This window comes from Balaenoptera acutorostrata, chromosome 20 (genome assembly GCF_949987535.1).
Source record: "Balaenoptera acutorostrata chromosome 20, mBalAcu1.1, whole genome shotgun sequence".
NCBI classification, from domain to species: domain Eukaryota; kingdom Metazoa; phylum Chordata; class Mammalia; order Artiodactyla; family Balaenopteridae; genus Balaenoptera; species Balaenoptera acutorostrata.
This window is the reverse complement of record NC_080083.1, coordinates 56,841,872-56,859,101: the sequence shown is the minus strand read 5'-3', so window position 1 is coordinate 56,859,101 and position 17,230 is coordinate 56,841,872. Positions and strand designations below refer to the sequence as shown.

The window sequence follows — 17,230 nt, the reverse complement described above, 5'->3', positions numbered from 1 at the left end:
TAGCGTAGTTGACTGCTCAACAGAAGAGTGAAATGCTCTCAAGAGTGTCAGAATTTCAACTGCAGGGACTTGGGGCAGTTGGGCGAAGGGGATGGGCAGAGACAAAGATAAATATGAGGGAGTTTCAAGAGAGAAAATACTGTACATCTGAAAAACTCAGCAATCATGTGACAGCCTGTATCAGGCAAGCACTCTGCAAAAAGAGTGCAAAGCCCTGAGCTAGGTGAGCTTAGGATACAATGGCCACCCTTCCCTCCCCAGGGAGCTTAGAGTCTATCTAGTAAACTGCTAGTTGCAACACAGTGTGATGGATGCCAGTAGTGGGGGAATTACAGGTACTGTGGCAAATGTCCATTCAACAGAAAATATCTGCGTTCCAAACACCGAAGGGAAAGACCTAAGTCCAGCTTAGGGGATACAGGAAAACTTCCTGGGGGAAGTGTGAGCTAGGTTATATTCTTCCTATCCCCCCTGTCCCCTGGTTATATTCTTTGTTTGCATCTTTAGTTCTGCTCAGCTTGTATAGAACTTTGAGTAGAAGGAACATGGACGACTTCCCAACTTGCTATCAAGCAAATGGAGGGACGGATGGTTTCCTTGGCCACACTTGGCAGCCATTAACTAAAAGATTGGTTAAGTTTTCCTTAAGTTGAAAAGTAAAACCTTTACTAATGGTATCAGAACTCCTAACTGGAAATAAATAATTAGAAACTATGGCTAATTCTTTACTTTAACAATATATATTTAGCTACTCTCCTTGTTCATTAACAGAAGGCTTTCAATTTTAGATTAAATTCTACAACCCTCTCCTCAAAAAAACCAAACTAAATAAAAAACAAACAAAGCCTCCTAAGCCAGGGGAGCAGCAGTTACCTGTTTTCTGATGACAGGCAAACCTGCTCACATTCATCAGCTCCACCCTCTAAGATCTAACTCACTTCCTGTTGCTTCAGCAAATAAAACAAAACAGGAGCTCCCAAAAAAGCCCTCCTCCGCCCCAAAATTAATGACAACAAAGGTTATTAAGTTTAACTTAGGCCTTATTGATTCAAGATGTGAACTAAATAGGGTCTACTGATTTAGTCATTCCGTGACCCAAAGCCACCTCACAGAATGTAACAGAAAAAAAGGCATCAGTCACTCAGCTAATCACTGGCAACCGCATAAAGATCTATGGCTCTTAAAAAGGAACGAAACTGGGTCATTTGTAGAGACGTGGATGGACCTAGAGACTGTCATACAGAGTGAAGTAAGTCAGAAAGACAAAAACAAATATCGTATATTAACGCATATATGTGGAATCTAGAAAACTGGTACAGATGAACTGGTTTGCAAGGCAGAAATAGAGACACAGGCGTAGAGAACAAACGTATGGACACCAAGGTGGGAAAGTGTGGGGGGTGGGGTGGTGGTGGGGGATGACTTGGGAGATTGGGATTGACATGTATACACTAATATGTATAAAATAGATGACTGATAAGAACCGGCTGTATTAAAAAAAAGAAAAAAAAGATCTATGGCTCTGAAATACTCGAGGCTAGGGGGTCTTTACACCTAGAATGCTACAATTCTGAACTAAAAAAAAACCTAGTTCCAAAATTTTCTGAAGCAGCTAATCTAGCTCCATGGCAGGAGAGTCTGTAACCACATGACAGACAGAGGGACTTGGGTGCAGTGGTAATTCCCCACCCCATTCCCAGAGTGGAGGTGAATGCAGGCAATTAAACAGGTTAAGTACAATACTAAACTGAAAATGTGGATTCATGTTAGGTTAAGCACAGGGTTAGGGAGCGGAAAAGAGAGGGACCTACCCTAGTCTGGGAGGGAGGGGGAATGTGGTCAGAGAGTAACATCTGAGGGGACACCCAGAGGATCTCCTATAAGCGGTCTAGGTAGAAGGTTCTAGTGTGCAAATTAGGAAGTTCAAACGGGTATGCTAAGGATGATAATTAGAAGTCACTGAAGAGTGACAGTCAGGTGTGCATTTTTCAACATTCCAATGTTTGCACTGTGAGAACGAAGTGCAGGGAAGACCAGGCGGGAACAACTACAGCCGCCAGCGCTTGGGCTGCAGTGGGAAAGTGTGGTGGAGGGAAGGAGACAGATTCAAGATACTTTTCCGAGGTGGAATCAAAAGAGCTTGGTGGAGGAATGCCCCATAAAAGTGATTCAAACTACCACCAGGGCGCTCTCTCTCTCTGAGCCCGCCCACATGTCTATCCACACGTACTCTTTTTCCTTCTGATAAACATTTTAACTTGTTTCACTTAAAAAAAAAAAAAAAAGCAAGCTTGGTGGGCAGATGTGACTCGGTGGCCTCCCTCTTGGCCACCAATTTTTTTTCTGAAAAGCACTTGAGAAAAACAGCTATATAGAGCTGCTGGCAAATTTCCCTCTTTTAAAAAGCCACTGTGAGTAAAAAGCATAATTGTAAAAGGTAGATGGTACCCCCGTGCCTCTCCAGATTCAGCTGACAGTCTCCTCTGCCCTTCTGTGCCCTCCACCTGTATGGACCACAACAGCAGGCTCTTCTACAGGCTTTCCAGCTCCCCAGTGGAGAGGCCGCAGAAGGCAGCTTCCTGTCTGGGGCTTCTGTGGACAGTCTTAGACCTGCAACTCAAAGTCTCAGCCTTCTTGACTCAGTCCTTTCCTCCTCCAGGTTCTGGTAACACCTCCCCTTTCCTTTGCCCCACTGTCTTCTGCAGGCCTCAAGATGGGAACTCGGTTACTAGCTCTGGGCACTGTACCATCCCCTGCGGTTTCTAGAGAAACCCTGCCCACACCTTGTAAATAGTCTCATTAATAAAATCTCCTCAAATTAGCCAGTTTAAATGTGTCATGTGTTTCCTACCAGGACCCTGACTGAAATTCCCCTCAAATCAGTTCTATCCATCCTTTGGAACTCACTGAGGAGATATTTCATTATACAAAGTGACATTTGTTATGAGGCAAACAGATCACAGGAAGTATCCAAATTCTACCAACAACTTGGGAGAAGAAAACTGTAAAACAGCCTTGAGGTCCACCATCTTAAGCAGCCAAATAGTTCTGTTTACTATTAAAACAGTTACAGGGAATTGAGAAAGGTGGTGGAAGTATGAAAATCTAGGATCTGTAATCTGGTCATTACTAGGCTGTCCTGATGAGTTACCATTGCTGTCCTCTTCGAATTGCACTTCAGTTAATGTTCGAGTGTCTACTACACTGAAAGCTTTGTGCTAGGAAGCTGCAAAGGGATTTAAAGGGGGGGGGGGCGGGGGCAGAAAGACACAGTCCCTACCCTCAGAAGTGTTTACATCTAAGGGAGTTATGTATGTAAATAATGAGGGAACAAGTAAGAAGTGGGATAATGGAAACTGCTGATTTTGAGTTGAATATGGAATTCACAGCTACATGTTTCCAAGTGAGCTGCTTAGTTGATACAGAAAACTCAATTCATGTCTGGAGAAATGAGAAAAGGGGCAACTTCCAAGAGTCCAGGAATAGAGCAGGAACCTAAAGGCAGAGCAACTCAGAGTATGTAAGAGGGTGTGGTAAACAAGGCCATCTTCCCTTTTATATTTTAAAATGGGGTTCAAAAAAAGAGAGAGTTGCTGTTAAGTCACACTTTACTTGCTGTCCTCCTCCAGGCTACACACTGCCCTTCTGCGATATGGAGCTGTCACATGTTTAAGTGACAAACAGTAATTACAGACACTGTGGATGGCTGGATGTGGCTCAGTCAAGCGGAGTCACTTCCTACAGGTAATCACCATGGCGCTGCTACGCCACTGCAGGAAGACTACTGCCTGACACGTAAGACGAGTCACCCTCCTTGCTGTCTCCTCCACTGTGCTCAAGTGCCACCAGGAAGGCTGAAGTCTTACAGCCCAGAAATCTTCAAGGACGGGATATCATGTGGTCATGACTGGAATAACTAGATCAAGTGGCCTATTCCAGTCTTCTGTTTCTATCACTCAGAGATCTCACAGACCTCCCCCTTCCTCTTCTTTTTGGATGATCACAGTGGCAAAGATAAAAACAAGTTAATATTCAGTGATGGTGGCTGGATGGTACTGGTGGGAGTATAAGAAGGTGTATGGTTTTACTGAAAGCAATCTGGCCATACGTATCAAAGATCTGAATTTTCATACCTATTAACCCAGTAAAACCCAGCCATTCTTAGGACTCTATCCTAATAAAATAATCAAAGATGTACTATATTAAGACTCAGGGAGTAGACAAGTATGAGTGTACATTTGGAGTCATCGTCTGTGCTAGGTCCTGGGGATACCACAATAAGTAACTGATCCTCACTTACAAGGAGCTGACAGTAGGGAAGGGAAAGTAATTATAACTTCAGGTATAATAAGTTACGATGAAAAGTTCAGAGTGCTCTGTATGAGAGCACACCTTGGGGAGACCTAATCGAACTATGCAGACGTGTGTCAAGGAAAGCTCACCTGGGCAGTAACATTTCAACCAGAAACCCTGAGTGTGAGTAGGTCTTAGCCAGGTTTGAGGGTGGGAATGGAGGACACAAATGAGAGCAAGGAGAAATATTCCAAGCAGAGAGAAGAGCGTAAGTAGAGGCTCTTGGGTGAGAAGGGGTTTAGCACAGTGTAGAATTGAAATGACAAATCCAAGGGAGTTCTGTGAAAAGCAGAGCCTTGGAGGCTAGAGAGAAAGGGAACTGGGCCAGACTGTGCAGGGCTCTGGCCCTGAAGGGTAGAATAAGGATTCTGGGAAACCATGGACTGAATTTGCTCTTTATTTTATTATTTTTTTTTTTTTTAAGAATTTCACTTTTTTATTTATTTATTTATTTATTTATTTATTTATTTATTTATTTTGGCTGTGTTGGGTCTTCGTTTCTGTGCGAGGGCTTTCTCTAGTTGAGGCAAGTGGGGGCCACTCTTCATCGCGGTGCGCGGGCCTCTTACTGTTGTGGCCTCTCTTGTTGCGGAGCACAGGCTCCAGACGCGCAGGCTCAGCAGCTGTGGCTCACGGGCTTAGTCGCTCCGCGGCATGTGGGATCCTCCCAGACCAGGGCTCGAACCCGTGTCCCCTGCATCGGCAGGCAGACTCTCAACCACTGCGCCACCAGGGAAGCCCCTGAATTTGCTCTTTAATATGACGATTCTGGTTTCTGTGTGATACAAAGATCTGAGAGGGATGAAAGTGGCAGCAGGAAGACCACTTAATTAAGGGGCTACTGCAGTAAGCCAGGCCAGAGGAGATGGACATTTGGACTAGGGTGGGGGGATTTTGACTGTTTTGAAAAGACTCTAAAATGAACATTAAAAAACCCATACACATTAAAGACTCTAAATTTACTCCTCCACCCTCTGTTTGCAGGAACAGGGAACAGATATCAAATTTCAAGCCATATCACTGGCTTCTCAAGGTCACATAATTTAAAACTTAAAGTTTACTCTCCACCATAAATAAAAAGAAAGTGTATAAAAGAGATAATCCCAAGGCTTCCCTGGTGGCGCAGGGGTTAAGAATCTGCCTGCCAATGCGGGGGACATGGGTTCGAGCCCTGGTCTGGGAAGATCCCACATGCCGCGGAGCAACTAAGCCCATGCACCACAACTACTGAGCCTGCGCTCTAAACCCCGCGAGCCACAACTACTGAAGCCCGTGCGCCTAGAGCCCGTGCTCCGCAACAAGAGAAGCCACCGCAATGAGAAGCCCGTGCACCGCAACGAAGAGGAGCCCCCGCTCGCTACAGCTAGAGAAAGCTGGCACGCAGCAACGAAGACCCAATGCAGCCAAAAATAAATAAAATTTAAAAATAAATTTATAAAAGAGATAATCCCTCAGTTGTGCTGAGGTGATGTTTTAATTGCTATATAATTAAAAATCTACACAAAATGGACATTACTTTTTCAAACAACCAATTCAAATAACTATAATTTGCAATGTTTAGAATCTATGAAAATACTCAATTTGAACTAGTATACCCTGACATATGCTTACTCACATATTAAACTTTCTCTACTTCCAAACGTGACCCCAAATATGGACATTTTCATCAGGAAAACAGACATCGGAATTCAGGATGTGACAACTTTTTCTAGGCACCTCTCTAACGGAACTGGAGACAAACATAGCTGCTGTTACAGACAGGCTAAACTAACTACCCCTCCTTTTACCATTGGAAGGGAGGCCTGTCTAGTAATTAACCAGCTTTCATGGCCTCCTTCAGGCAGCTGCAGGGCTCAGAGGGCAGGTTCGCTGGGAGGCCTGGGGGGAGGGCGGGGCGGGGGGCAGCCGGAGGACAACCAGGCTGCTCTGTTCTCGGCCTGTACCCAGACAAGCCCAGCCTTGCTCCGCCTATTAGTTTTATCTGAGCACCTACACACTGTTCCCCGTACAAAATCAGCACTTTCGTCCCACAAAACGTCACAACCTGCAGAGAACAGAGGGACTAAGAGGACTAAATAATAGGATGTATTAATGCAAACAATGGGCTTGTCAGACCCTCAATTCCAGACTACAAGAACAACTCCCTGATTTCACGTAGTATTTAAACTGGGAGACTTGTGTGCCATTCCACAGTTCTGGGTCAGCCAACAGAACCACATCCATGCTGCCTGGAAATGCAAGGGGAAACCAGGCATATGAGGTTCGCTCTCTTGCCCACAATAACTAGCTTCCCCAAATCACAAAAATCATCAGCCATATTATGATCAACTCAGGTATGACTACTGTTTGCCACTACAGAATAGTATTATTAGGCCTTCATAACCCCCCACCCCGCGAAGTCAAAGGCTATGAATGGCTATGCATAATAGATCTATAATGATTAAGCTATCAAATCTGAACTGACCAGAACCAAAATGCCCTGCTTTTCTTTTTTTTTGTGGGGGGGGGGGAGGTGGGGGGCTGTGCTGGGTCTTCGTTGCAGCATGCGGGATCTTTAGTTGCGGCATGTGGGATCTAGTTCTCTGACCAGGGATCGAACCCGGGCCCCCTGCACTGGGAGCGCGGAGTCTTACCCACTGGACCACCAGGGAAGTCCCCAAAATGCCCTGCTTTCTACAGGTGAATTCTCATAGCTGAAGTTACAGTTTGCAGCTCTGGGAGATACAATTAAGCCGGTTTTAAAAATTGTACTCCCTTTATTGGATGGCCTTCTGCTTTCCCTAGAGCTCTAATGGCCTTAAAACAATTTTTCTGGCTTTATTGTATTTTTAAATTATTACAACTTTTCAAGGATGGTACGTGTAAAAGAATGCCTGGAATACCCATTTCACTCTTCAATCGACCTACCATTCTGGGATTTTCCTCCAATACTTTCCTTGGTTGGATGTGTCGATTCCTAGATTTCATGTCTTCCTCATTCTTGGTTTTTATGGTAGCGCACCATTAATATCAATACTTTCCCAAGAAAGGGTGCTTAGGAAGCAAATCTTTTCAGTCCTGGCATGTCTGAAATTGCCTTGATTCTCTGCTTATACTTGAACGCCAGTTCAATGAGGTGTAGAATTCAACAGAATTCTAGGCCGAACAGCATTTTCCCTCAGAATTTGGAAGACACTGCTTTCTGGTATTTGAAGTTGTTTGTACAAAGTTCACTGGCAATCTGATTATCATTTCTTTATAGAGACTTGTTTCTTTTTTCTAGATGCTCTTAGAATATTTTCTTTCTTCTTGTCATTTTGAAACTTAACCATAACCTATCTGAGCATGGATCTATTTTTGTACGTATTGCTGGGTAGACTTGGTGGTCCCTTCCCATCCAAAAATCCACATCCACCAGCTATGAGAAGTTATCTTCTTTCTTTCTTTTTAAAAAATCTGATAGTGTTTTTCATTTGCACTGTTCTCCTTCTGAAACTTTAAATATTAATTATTAGACCTCATGAAAGACCTCAAGCAGGCTCGCAGTGTATTTCCTGAGTCCATTCACTCGCTCCTAGATGACTATCTCATTTTCCTATCTCCTTGAGCTTCAACAGCTCCTCCACCATCCTTCCCAGCAGATGAGCTTACTTTCTACTTCACGGAAAAAACAGAAGCAAACAGAAGAGATCTGTAAAAGCTCCCACCACGTGTATACAACCGCTTGTACCTATATCCTTACCCTCTGCCTTCTATTACTTTTGTCCATGCTCCTAACAAAAGAAAATTCTACTCCTGTGCTAGATCCCACCTTTTTGCCTGCTCAAGGACATTTCACTGAAGTACTTTTCCTTTCTTTTTTCTGCATCATCAATTTTTTGTCTCTACTGGATCTTTCCTATCAGTAAATAAAAATGCTGTTATTTCTCCCAATTCTGAGATCGGGATGAAAGCAGATTTCTTTTGATTCTACTGCCTTTACATAAAAACTCCTCGGAAAAGCTGTTCACATCCTGTCTCCAGTTTCTTTCCTCCTTTTCTCTCCCCCATCCCCAACATTTTATTATGAAAGCTTTCAAACATAGAGCAAAGTTAAAAGAATTTTCCAACGAACACATATTTACCCACCACCTAAATTATGCCATTAACAATATGTGTTTTATCACATATCTATACAACCTTCCATTAATCCATTTTATTTTTTAATGTATCTCAAAGTTGCAGACATCAGTGCTCTTTCTCCTAAATACTTCTGCATACATATTATTAACAATAGTTAAATATTACTTTGCAGTGTTTTCTTTTGCTGTAAAATTTACATAACCACCGCCACCCTCCCCACCCCCAGCAAGTTTCCCCATGTCCCCTTCCCTGTCCCAACCCATTCTCTCTGAACCCACTCCAAGCATGCTTCTGCTCTCACCACTCCAAGGAAACTACTCACAGAGGTCACTAGTGATGGCCTGGTCACTAGTGATGGCTGAATCCAAAGGTCAATTCCCTACCCTTATCTGACGTGGCCTATCAGAAGCACATAATACAGTGATCATTTACTCTGTCTTGAAACACTTTCTTGGCTTCTAGGACACAACACATCCTAGGTTTTCTTCCTATCTAAATGGCCGCTCTTGTTTGGTCTCCTTTGCTAGTGTCTTTTTTTTTTTTTTTTTCTGCATTGGGTCTTTGTTGCATGCGGGCTTTCTTTCTCTAGTTGTGGTGAGTGGGGGTTACTCTTCGTTGAGGTGCGCGTGCTTCTCATTGCAGTGGCTTCTCTTGTCACGGAGCATGGGCTGTAGGCACGCAGGCTTCACTAGTTGTGGCTCGTGGGCTCTAGAGTGCAGGCTCAGTAGTTGTGGCACACAGGCTTAGTTGCTCCGCGGCAAGTGGGATCTTCCCAGACTAGGGATCAAACCCTAGTGTCCCCTGCATTGGCAGGCGGATTCTTAACCACTGCGCCACCAGGGAAATCCCTCTAGTGTCTTTTTTTTTTTTTTTTTTTTTTAAGGATTTTCTTATTTATTTATTTATTTATTTATTTTTGGCTGTGTTGGGTCTTCGGTTCGTGCGAGGGCTTTCTCCAGTTGCGGCAAGCGGGGGCCACTCTTCATCGCGGTGCGGGGACCGCTCTTCATCGCGGTGCGCGGGCCTTTCTCTATCGCGGCCCCTCCCGTCGCGGGGCACAGGCTCCAGACGCGCAGGCTCAGCAATTGTGGCTCACGGGCCCAGCTGCTCCGTGGCATGTGGGATCTTCCCAGACCAGGGCTCGAACCCGTGTCCCCTGCATTAGCAGGCAGATTCTCAACCACTGCGCCACCAGGGAAGCCCCTCTAGTGTCTTTTTTATCTCATTAACTTTTAAAGGGTCCCAAGGGCTCCAACCCAGAACCTATTTTCTTCTCTACCTACTCTCATTCCCCTTAATTTTCTCATATAGTCTGATGGCTTTTACATACCCTAAATCAAAACCCTTCTCTCCAGGGCCTTCCCTGGTGGTCCAGTGGGTAAGACTCTGCACTCCTGATGCAGGGGGCCTGGGTTTGAACCCCGGTGGGGGAATTAGATCCCACATGCATGCTGCAACTAAGAAGCCCACATGCTGCAACGAAGATCCCAAGCGTGGCAACTAAGACTTGGCGCAGCCTAAATAAATAATGAATGAATAAAATAAAAATTTTTAAAAAAGCAAAAAAAACCCTTCTCTCCACTTCTACTGCTACAACTCTAGTCCAAGCTGCCATTATCTCTTGCTTGAATTATTACATAGTGGCTTCCTAACTGGTCTCCCTGCTTTCACTTTGTCCCCTTCAGAAGGTACTCAATTCTGCAAACCAGAATAACATCATTAAAATGTAAACCAGGACTTCCCTGGTGGTGCAGTGGTTAAGAATCCGCCTGCCAATGCAGGGGACGCAGGTTTGAGCTCTGGTCCGGGAAGGTCCCACATGCCACGGAGTAACTAAGGCCGTGCGCCACAACTACCGAGCCTGCGCTCTAGAGCCCGCGTGCCACAACTACTGAGCCCACATGCCGCAACTATTGAAGTCTGCGTGCCTAGAGCCCGTGCTCCGCAACAAGAGAAGCCACCGCAATGAGAAGCCTGCGCACTGCATCAAAGAGTAGCCCCCGCTCTCCGCAACTAGAGGAAGCCCGTGAGCAGCAACGAAGACCCAACACAGCCAAAAATAATAAAAATTAATTTAAAAAATAATAAACAAACAAATAAATAAAATGTAAACCAGGGGCTTCCCTGGTGGTGCAGTGGTTGAGAATCTGCCTGCCAATGCAGGGGACACAGGTTAGAGCCCTGGTCCGGGAAGATCCCACATGCCGCGGAGCAACTAAGCCTATGCGCCACAACTACTGAGCCTGTGTTCTAGAGCCCGAGAGCCACAACTACTGAGCCCGCGTGCCACACTACTGAGCCTGCGTGCTGCAACCACTGAAGCCCACGCACCTAGAGCCTGTGCTCCGCAACAAGAGAAGCCACTGCAATGAGAAGCCCGTGCACTGCAACCAAGAGTAGCCCCCGCTCGCCGCAACTAGAGAAAGTCCATGCGCAGCAATGAAGACCCAACGCAGCCAAAAATATATAAAGTAAATAAATTTATTTAAAAAAAAGAAAAAAATATAAACCAGATCTGTCACAGCCAGGAGTCGTCTAAGCAAACACAACAACTAAATGTAGTGTGGTATCCTAGTTGGGATCCTGAAACAGAAAAAGGACATTAGGGAAAAGCTAAGGAAATCTGGATAAAGTATGGACTTTAGTTAATAATAATGTATCAGTATCGGTTCGCTAATTGTAAGAAAAAAAAAATACACCATACTAACATAAGACACTAAAAATAGGGGAAATTTGGTGTGGGGTATACTTGAACACTTTGTACAACTTTTCTGTAAATCTAAAACTGTTCTGAAAAGTAAAGCTTATGTTAAAAAAAAAAAAAAAAAAAGCTGGACTGTCGGTCTGCTTAAAATGCTTCAATGGTTTCCCATTCCTCTAACATCTGGTGCTCCTTGGTTGTGTATTCATATTTAAAATTGAGGCAACACGAAAGCAGCCTAGGAACTCTACTGTAAGTGGGTGAGGCTTGACAACAGAGACTCTGCTTTAGAGTGAGTGAACAGAGCTCTAGATGCAGGTATCTTTAGGAAGAGTAGCTGAACACCATTTCCAATGCCACAAGCTTTTTTGAGACAATACGGAAGTGTTCATTGTCTATTATTCTCAATGACAGTTCTACCTTTGTTGACAACAAATTCTCCGATCATATTGTGACCTTTGTTTACTGTTCTTTGTATTGTGTAACATACTGAACACTCACCAAACACTGGAAGGGAGTGGGGAATGAGTATGTCTGTAGAGAGAGGCTATAACGCAACTTGAATTGGGACTAAAACAACCATCACCACCACCAACAGCAGTAAACCACCCACAATGTAGAAGATACTTAGTAAAATGAATTAGGTCTTTAAAACTCTAATCAAATGTTAAAAATAAGCATTTTTTAAAAACAATTTAGGTAAAATGCAATTTGGAATCAATTCATCTTAACAGGCCTAATGGCTACATTTTTAGTTTAAATATTTACTTACCAACAAGAGCTATTTTTCTTACTCTATACCTATCTGTGTGGGCAGTGATTCTAATAACTAACTTAAGTGAAAGGACAGAGATGATCAATTCCAGAGAGCTCACCTTTGACTAATATGGCAAGACTCATCAATCGTTTGCTCCAAGTCCACAGCATTTCCTGGCTGGTGTGAGGTAGCACAGCACCGAACACGAAGCTTTCAATTACCTGGCCCTCACCTAACTCTCCAGTCTTCCTGGTATTTCCTTCCTTGAACTCCAAATTCCAACAATACTAAAGCTACTGCGAGCTGCTTCCCAACTGCCAAGATGTTTTATGACTTTCAGACTTCTATATGTGTTTCCTCTGGCTAAGATGGCAAAACTCAAGATTTAAGGATCACTTCCTCTCTGCAATCACGGATCTTTGTATTATTATCACAGTTCTATCATCATACTAGTCTCAATACACTGTAATTACTTGTCTTTTCTACTAGATTGAACTGAGGGCAGGTGCCTCAATCTATTAACCTTGGTATCCTCAAGGGCATGTCTTGCAAGAAAAACCTTTGTTGGCGAAATAGTATGTCACAAAAATATTCTAGATCTTTCTCTCTTTTTTTTTAGTTTTTTTTTTTTTAATCAATTTACTTATTTATCTATTTTTGGCTGCGTTGGGTCTTCATTGCTGCATCCAGGCTTTCTCTAGTTGTGTTGAGCGGGGCCTACTCTTCGTTGCGGTGCGCAGGCTTCTCACTGCGGTGGCTTCTCTCATTGCGGAGCTCGGGATCTAGGCATGCGGGCCTCAGTAGTTGTGGTGCACGGGCTTAGTTGCTCCTCAGCATGTGGCATCTTCCCGGACCAGGGATCGAACCTGTGTCCCCTGCACTGGCAGGCAGATTCTTAACCACTGCGCCACCAGGGAAAAAATGATAAACTATCTCCCAAATGTAAATCAGGAAATGTGATTATTACATAATGAATTTTTATGCCTGGTTTTCTTTTTATTCATAATAAGCAAATGTTTCAGTAGCTTAAATCTCAGAAGTATGGTTTCAACAGATTTCAAGCACTTAGTGTGCGTGTGTGTGTCTCTCTCTCTCTCGTTTTCTCTCTCACCCACCCACACACATATACACACACATCTTAGAAAGACTATTCTGGACAACAGGGACCAGTTTTATGTATTTGGAACAATTCCTGGTAATTGTCAGTCCTTCACACATAAAAATCAAAGGACCAGATGGGATTTTAGGAGATTTTCCAATTCATTTTCCTATAATAAAACTTAGTAAATGAAGTCACAAATACAGGCAAGATAACTATCCTATTTTAGAAGGCTTCCACAGAACTATCCTTAAGAATTTGCACAAATGTAATCTCTACCCGTGCAATTTAGGTCAAACTCAGCATTAGTTCACACAGGAAAGCAAAATACCACCATTAGCACGTGTGTCTGCACAGTAAGGAATGACATGACACAAAAGGAAAGTGCAGTGGAGTGAAAAGCACACTGAGATCTAGTAGCATCAGTGCTGCCCCTCCCTTTAACCTTGCTCTGGTCCCTCGGCTTGTCTGGGCCTCATATAAACCCCCTGCGAAATAAGAGTGCTGGGCTGGAATGCTAGGTTCTTTTTTAAACTTAGAACTTAAAAAGGCACAATGTATTGTGCACCTGTTATGTGACCTTTATATGTATATTAAGGACAACCCTTCACAGAGAGAGTATTTTTATTTTATAGATGATTGCACAGTTAATAAAAACTGAAACTGTAATTCAATTCAAATTCAGGTCTGCTTGTTCTTAAAAACGCTGTGCTAATCTGCCTCCTGGAAAAGGAAAAGGGAAAAAAAAAGGGAAAAAGGAAAAAAGGAAGGGAGGGAGGGAGGAAACTACAGACTGGCAAAGATAAGTATTTTTCCTGCAGGCAGCATAAGAACAGAAAAATAGGTCAAGACAATCCACTATGCCATGAGCAGGGATACAGAAATCCAAGAAAAATGGGCCCAAACACTTGGCTCTTTAAAATTGTCATCATAAATGTTATCATTTCTTTACCAACTGCTTAATCTACCAGGACATACCGTAATACTACTTCTCATATATCTACTTGCAAAATACCAAACATCTTGAATGAAGGTATGAGGGAAATACTCTAGGCAGTTTGAGGAACCATCCTAAAAACCATGGTTTAGGGTGGGGTGGGGAGCAGGCACGCGGGACAATAAACTCTTCACCAAATTAGGGGGAAAAAACCTTCCCAATTTAGTAGGTTTTAACATCTCTGAAAACAACATGATTCCATGAGCAAAATATATTACACTCATTACATGCCCGTTACTAACTGAGCAACTCCACTCATACAGACTATTAAATTAATATTGTAAATTATAATGTTGCAAATATCCTAGGATTCATGTCTTCCCACTCCTAGTATTTTTCTCAGCTTATTTTCACATGTTTAAACCATCTCAAAGTTCCCCAATGAACTGTATAAATATATTTTTGGAAGCATTATATACATATTCTTGGTAAATGTTAGAATCACGTTTTGCCATAATCCTAAAAATACCCATAAGCATTCCTGAAGCGCTTCAGATTAGTGACAGAGCTAGTCACCCTTAGGCCGGTTTAGAGATGAGAATAAAGAAGGTGCACTAACATCCTGAGACACAGGGGCTCAAGGCACTGCAGGTACCGGAATGAAAAGGTCCAACATTTCTCAGCCTTTAAAAAAAAAAACCAAAAAACCAACATCACCACCCCCCCCCACCATGAAATTTTGATTCACAGATACATGAATATCTATTTATGTACTGTATGCATAAAAAGAGTAAGTTTTTTTTCACCCTCCAACCACCAGATTTCTCCCCCTTGGAGGAGAGGAGAAATCACCCCCGCTGAGAAGGTTAAGATCCAGATCATCTCCTCCACCAAACTACTCAGAACACACAAAAGTCAGGGAGTATTAACAATCTGGGAGCCAGCAGATATTTTTTTAATGCGTTGATCTTTATCAATAAGAGACAGAGGGCTTCCCTGGTGGCACAGTGGTTGGGAGTCTGTCTGCCAATGCAGGGGACACGGGTTCGAGCCCTGGTCCAGGAAGATCTCACATGCCGTGGACCAACTAAGCCCGTGCGCCACAACCACCGAGCCCACATGCCACAACTACTGAAGCCCGCATGCCTAGAGCCCATGCTCCGCAACAAGAGAAACCACTGCAATGAGAAGCCCGCGCACCGCAACGAAGACTAGCCCCCACTCGCCGCAACTAGAGAAAGCCCATGCGCAGCAACGAAGACCCAACACAGCCAAAAATAAATAAATAAAATAAATAAATTTATTAAAAAAATATTATATTAAAAAAAAATAAGAGATAGATACACGTGCTGAACAATTGTCACTTTATTCCTGTTCTCAGTATTTTAAATTGCTAGATGCAGGACAAGAAAAACAGAAACAAATATTCTCTTTTGTAAAGGTTATTCCACCGGCCCCATTAGGTGCATGGGCTCTGTCTTGCCTTTAAAAATTCTAAAACTATATATGCTCCCACCCACAGTATCATGCTTTTGCGTTCAAAATCCAGCCAGTTTGCCTCTGCTTCTGTGTGGGCACCTAAGTACAATGGTGTGTGGGCCAATCTTCAAAAGGGCATTACAGCCCCCCACCTCCAGCCAAGATCACCCAATTACTAATGTGATAAACACTGACAGCCAAATGAAGTACTACAGTTAAAAGCTAAAGGCTTTCTCATTTGGGGAGTAGAGGAAGGAAGAAAAGTAAGTCTAGAAGATAAAAAAAAAAAAATTTAGAACTGTTTGAGTTGGGTATTTGAAGGAAACAGAAGCGAAAATAAAGGTGCGGAGTGGAGAGTTTGTTCTGCACGCCAGACTTCATAATCCATTCTTGTCACAAAGGGTATGTGTCTGTTTTGGGGGGAAAGGGAGATTATTTTCCATCACACAGATCCCCTGGATTCTAAAATTAACAATCAAGAGACCCTTCTTCAAAGGTTTTGAACACCTAACTTACCTTTATGCGCCAATCCCCACCCACGAAGAAGTGACAGGTCTTCCACTCCTAACCTCTGAAATCAGCTACAGGGGATCCTATCATTTCCACTCACAAAAGCACCTTCTGCTTTTAAGCTTTCTCTCTGGAAAACCTTTTCCACCTTGGAAAACTATGCGGATTATCTAGAGGGCAGTGATAGATATACTGTTTGATCATTATTTCAGGAACCCAAAAGTACAAATGCAAAGAACGTTATACCTGCAAAATGTTTTACTAAGTTTCGTTCTTATGAAATCACAACTCAATTTTTGTCCTAAGAGCAAATCAGCCAAAGAACACAAAGACACAGCTGACCTGTGTACCAGAAAGTCAATATAATGACTGCATTCCAAAAAGTCAAAAGTCAACCTAAGATATTCCTAGTAAAGTTTTACAATGGCCTCTTTACGTTTCAGGGACAGCAGGAATGCCTCCATGGATGGCACTGATCACTGCTAGTTCCTCTTCAAATGTTCGACATTTCTCAAGGTTCTCTTTTTGGTACTGTTCTAACCCTACATTTTCACTTTAGAAAAAACTCACCTCTACACAAACTTCCATTACTGCCTATATTCTACTTGGACATACGCAAATTTCTGTAGCCCAAATCAACCTCTTCAACAACCTAATCTCTTTCCTTGGATGTCTCACAAGCACCTCAAACTTAACCACAACCAGATGGAACTCAGGATGTTCCAAGAAGTATTCCATCCCCCATATTACCTTTCCCAGTTAACAGTACCCAGAGCCACCAAGTTGCTTTAGTCAGATTTCTTCCTTATCCATCCCCAAGTCTGGTTCCTTCTATCATGTAAATAGATGTCATCTTCAATTAAAATGTCTATCATTTCTACACAGTGCAATATCCTGATTTTCCTTTCTTTAGCACTCTGGTATAACAATTTCTCTCTTAAAATGCAACTGATGTTATTTCCATGCTTAACACCCTTCAATTACTTCCTACCCTTAAAGAATCAAGTCCAGTACTTAGTTCAGCATACAAACTCCCTAATGATACAGTTTCTGCCCAACTCTCCAACGACCTCTGCCATTTCCCCCACGAAGACCCCACATCCTGTCTATAGCCAACTATCTGCTGTTCCCTCACCTTCTGTGTTTTCATGCCTCTGCCCCCTTTGCCTGGAATGCCCTTCCCTCCATATTTGTTCACCAAGTCTTATCTTACTCTTCAAAACTTAGCTGCAATGTCCATCCTTTGTGAAATCTATCACCACCACTCTCCTTGTACACATCTCCACTAGTGAA

At 43.1% G+C, this 17,230-nt stretch overlaps 1 protein-coding gene and 1 non-coding gene across 2 annotated transcripts in view; one reads left to right on the top strand and one right to left on the bottom strand.

Annotated features, from left to right (window-relative positions):
- The window catches only part of GRB2 (growth factor receptor bound protein 2), a 71,737-nt gene that overhangs the window by 20,508 nt on the left and 33,999 nt on the right, over positions 1 to 17,230 (bottom strand). The gene's annotated exons all lie outside the window — the stretch shown is intronic.
- Positions 9,815 to 9,887, top strand: TRNAR-CCU (transfer RNA arginine (anticodon CCU)). Its single transcript has one exon. It is a non-coding gene; the product is annotated as a tRNA-Arg (tRNA).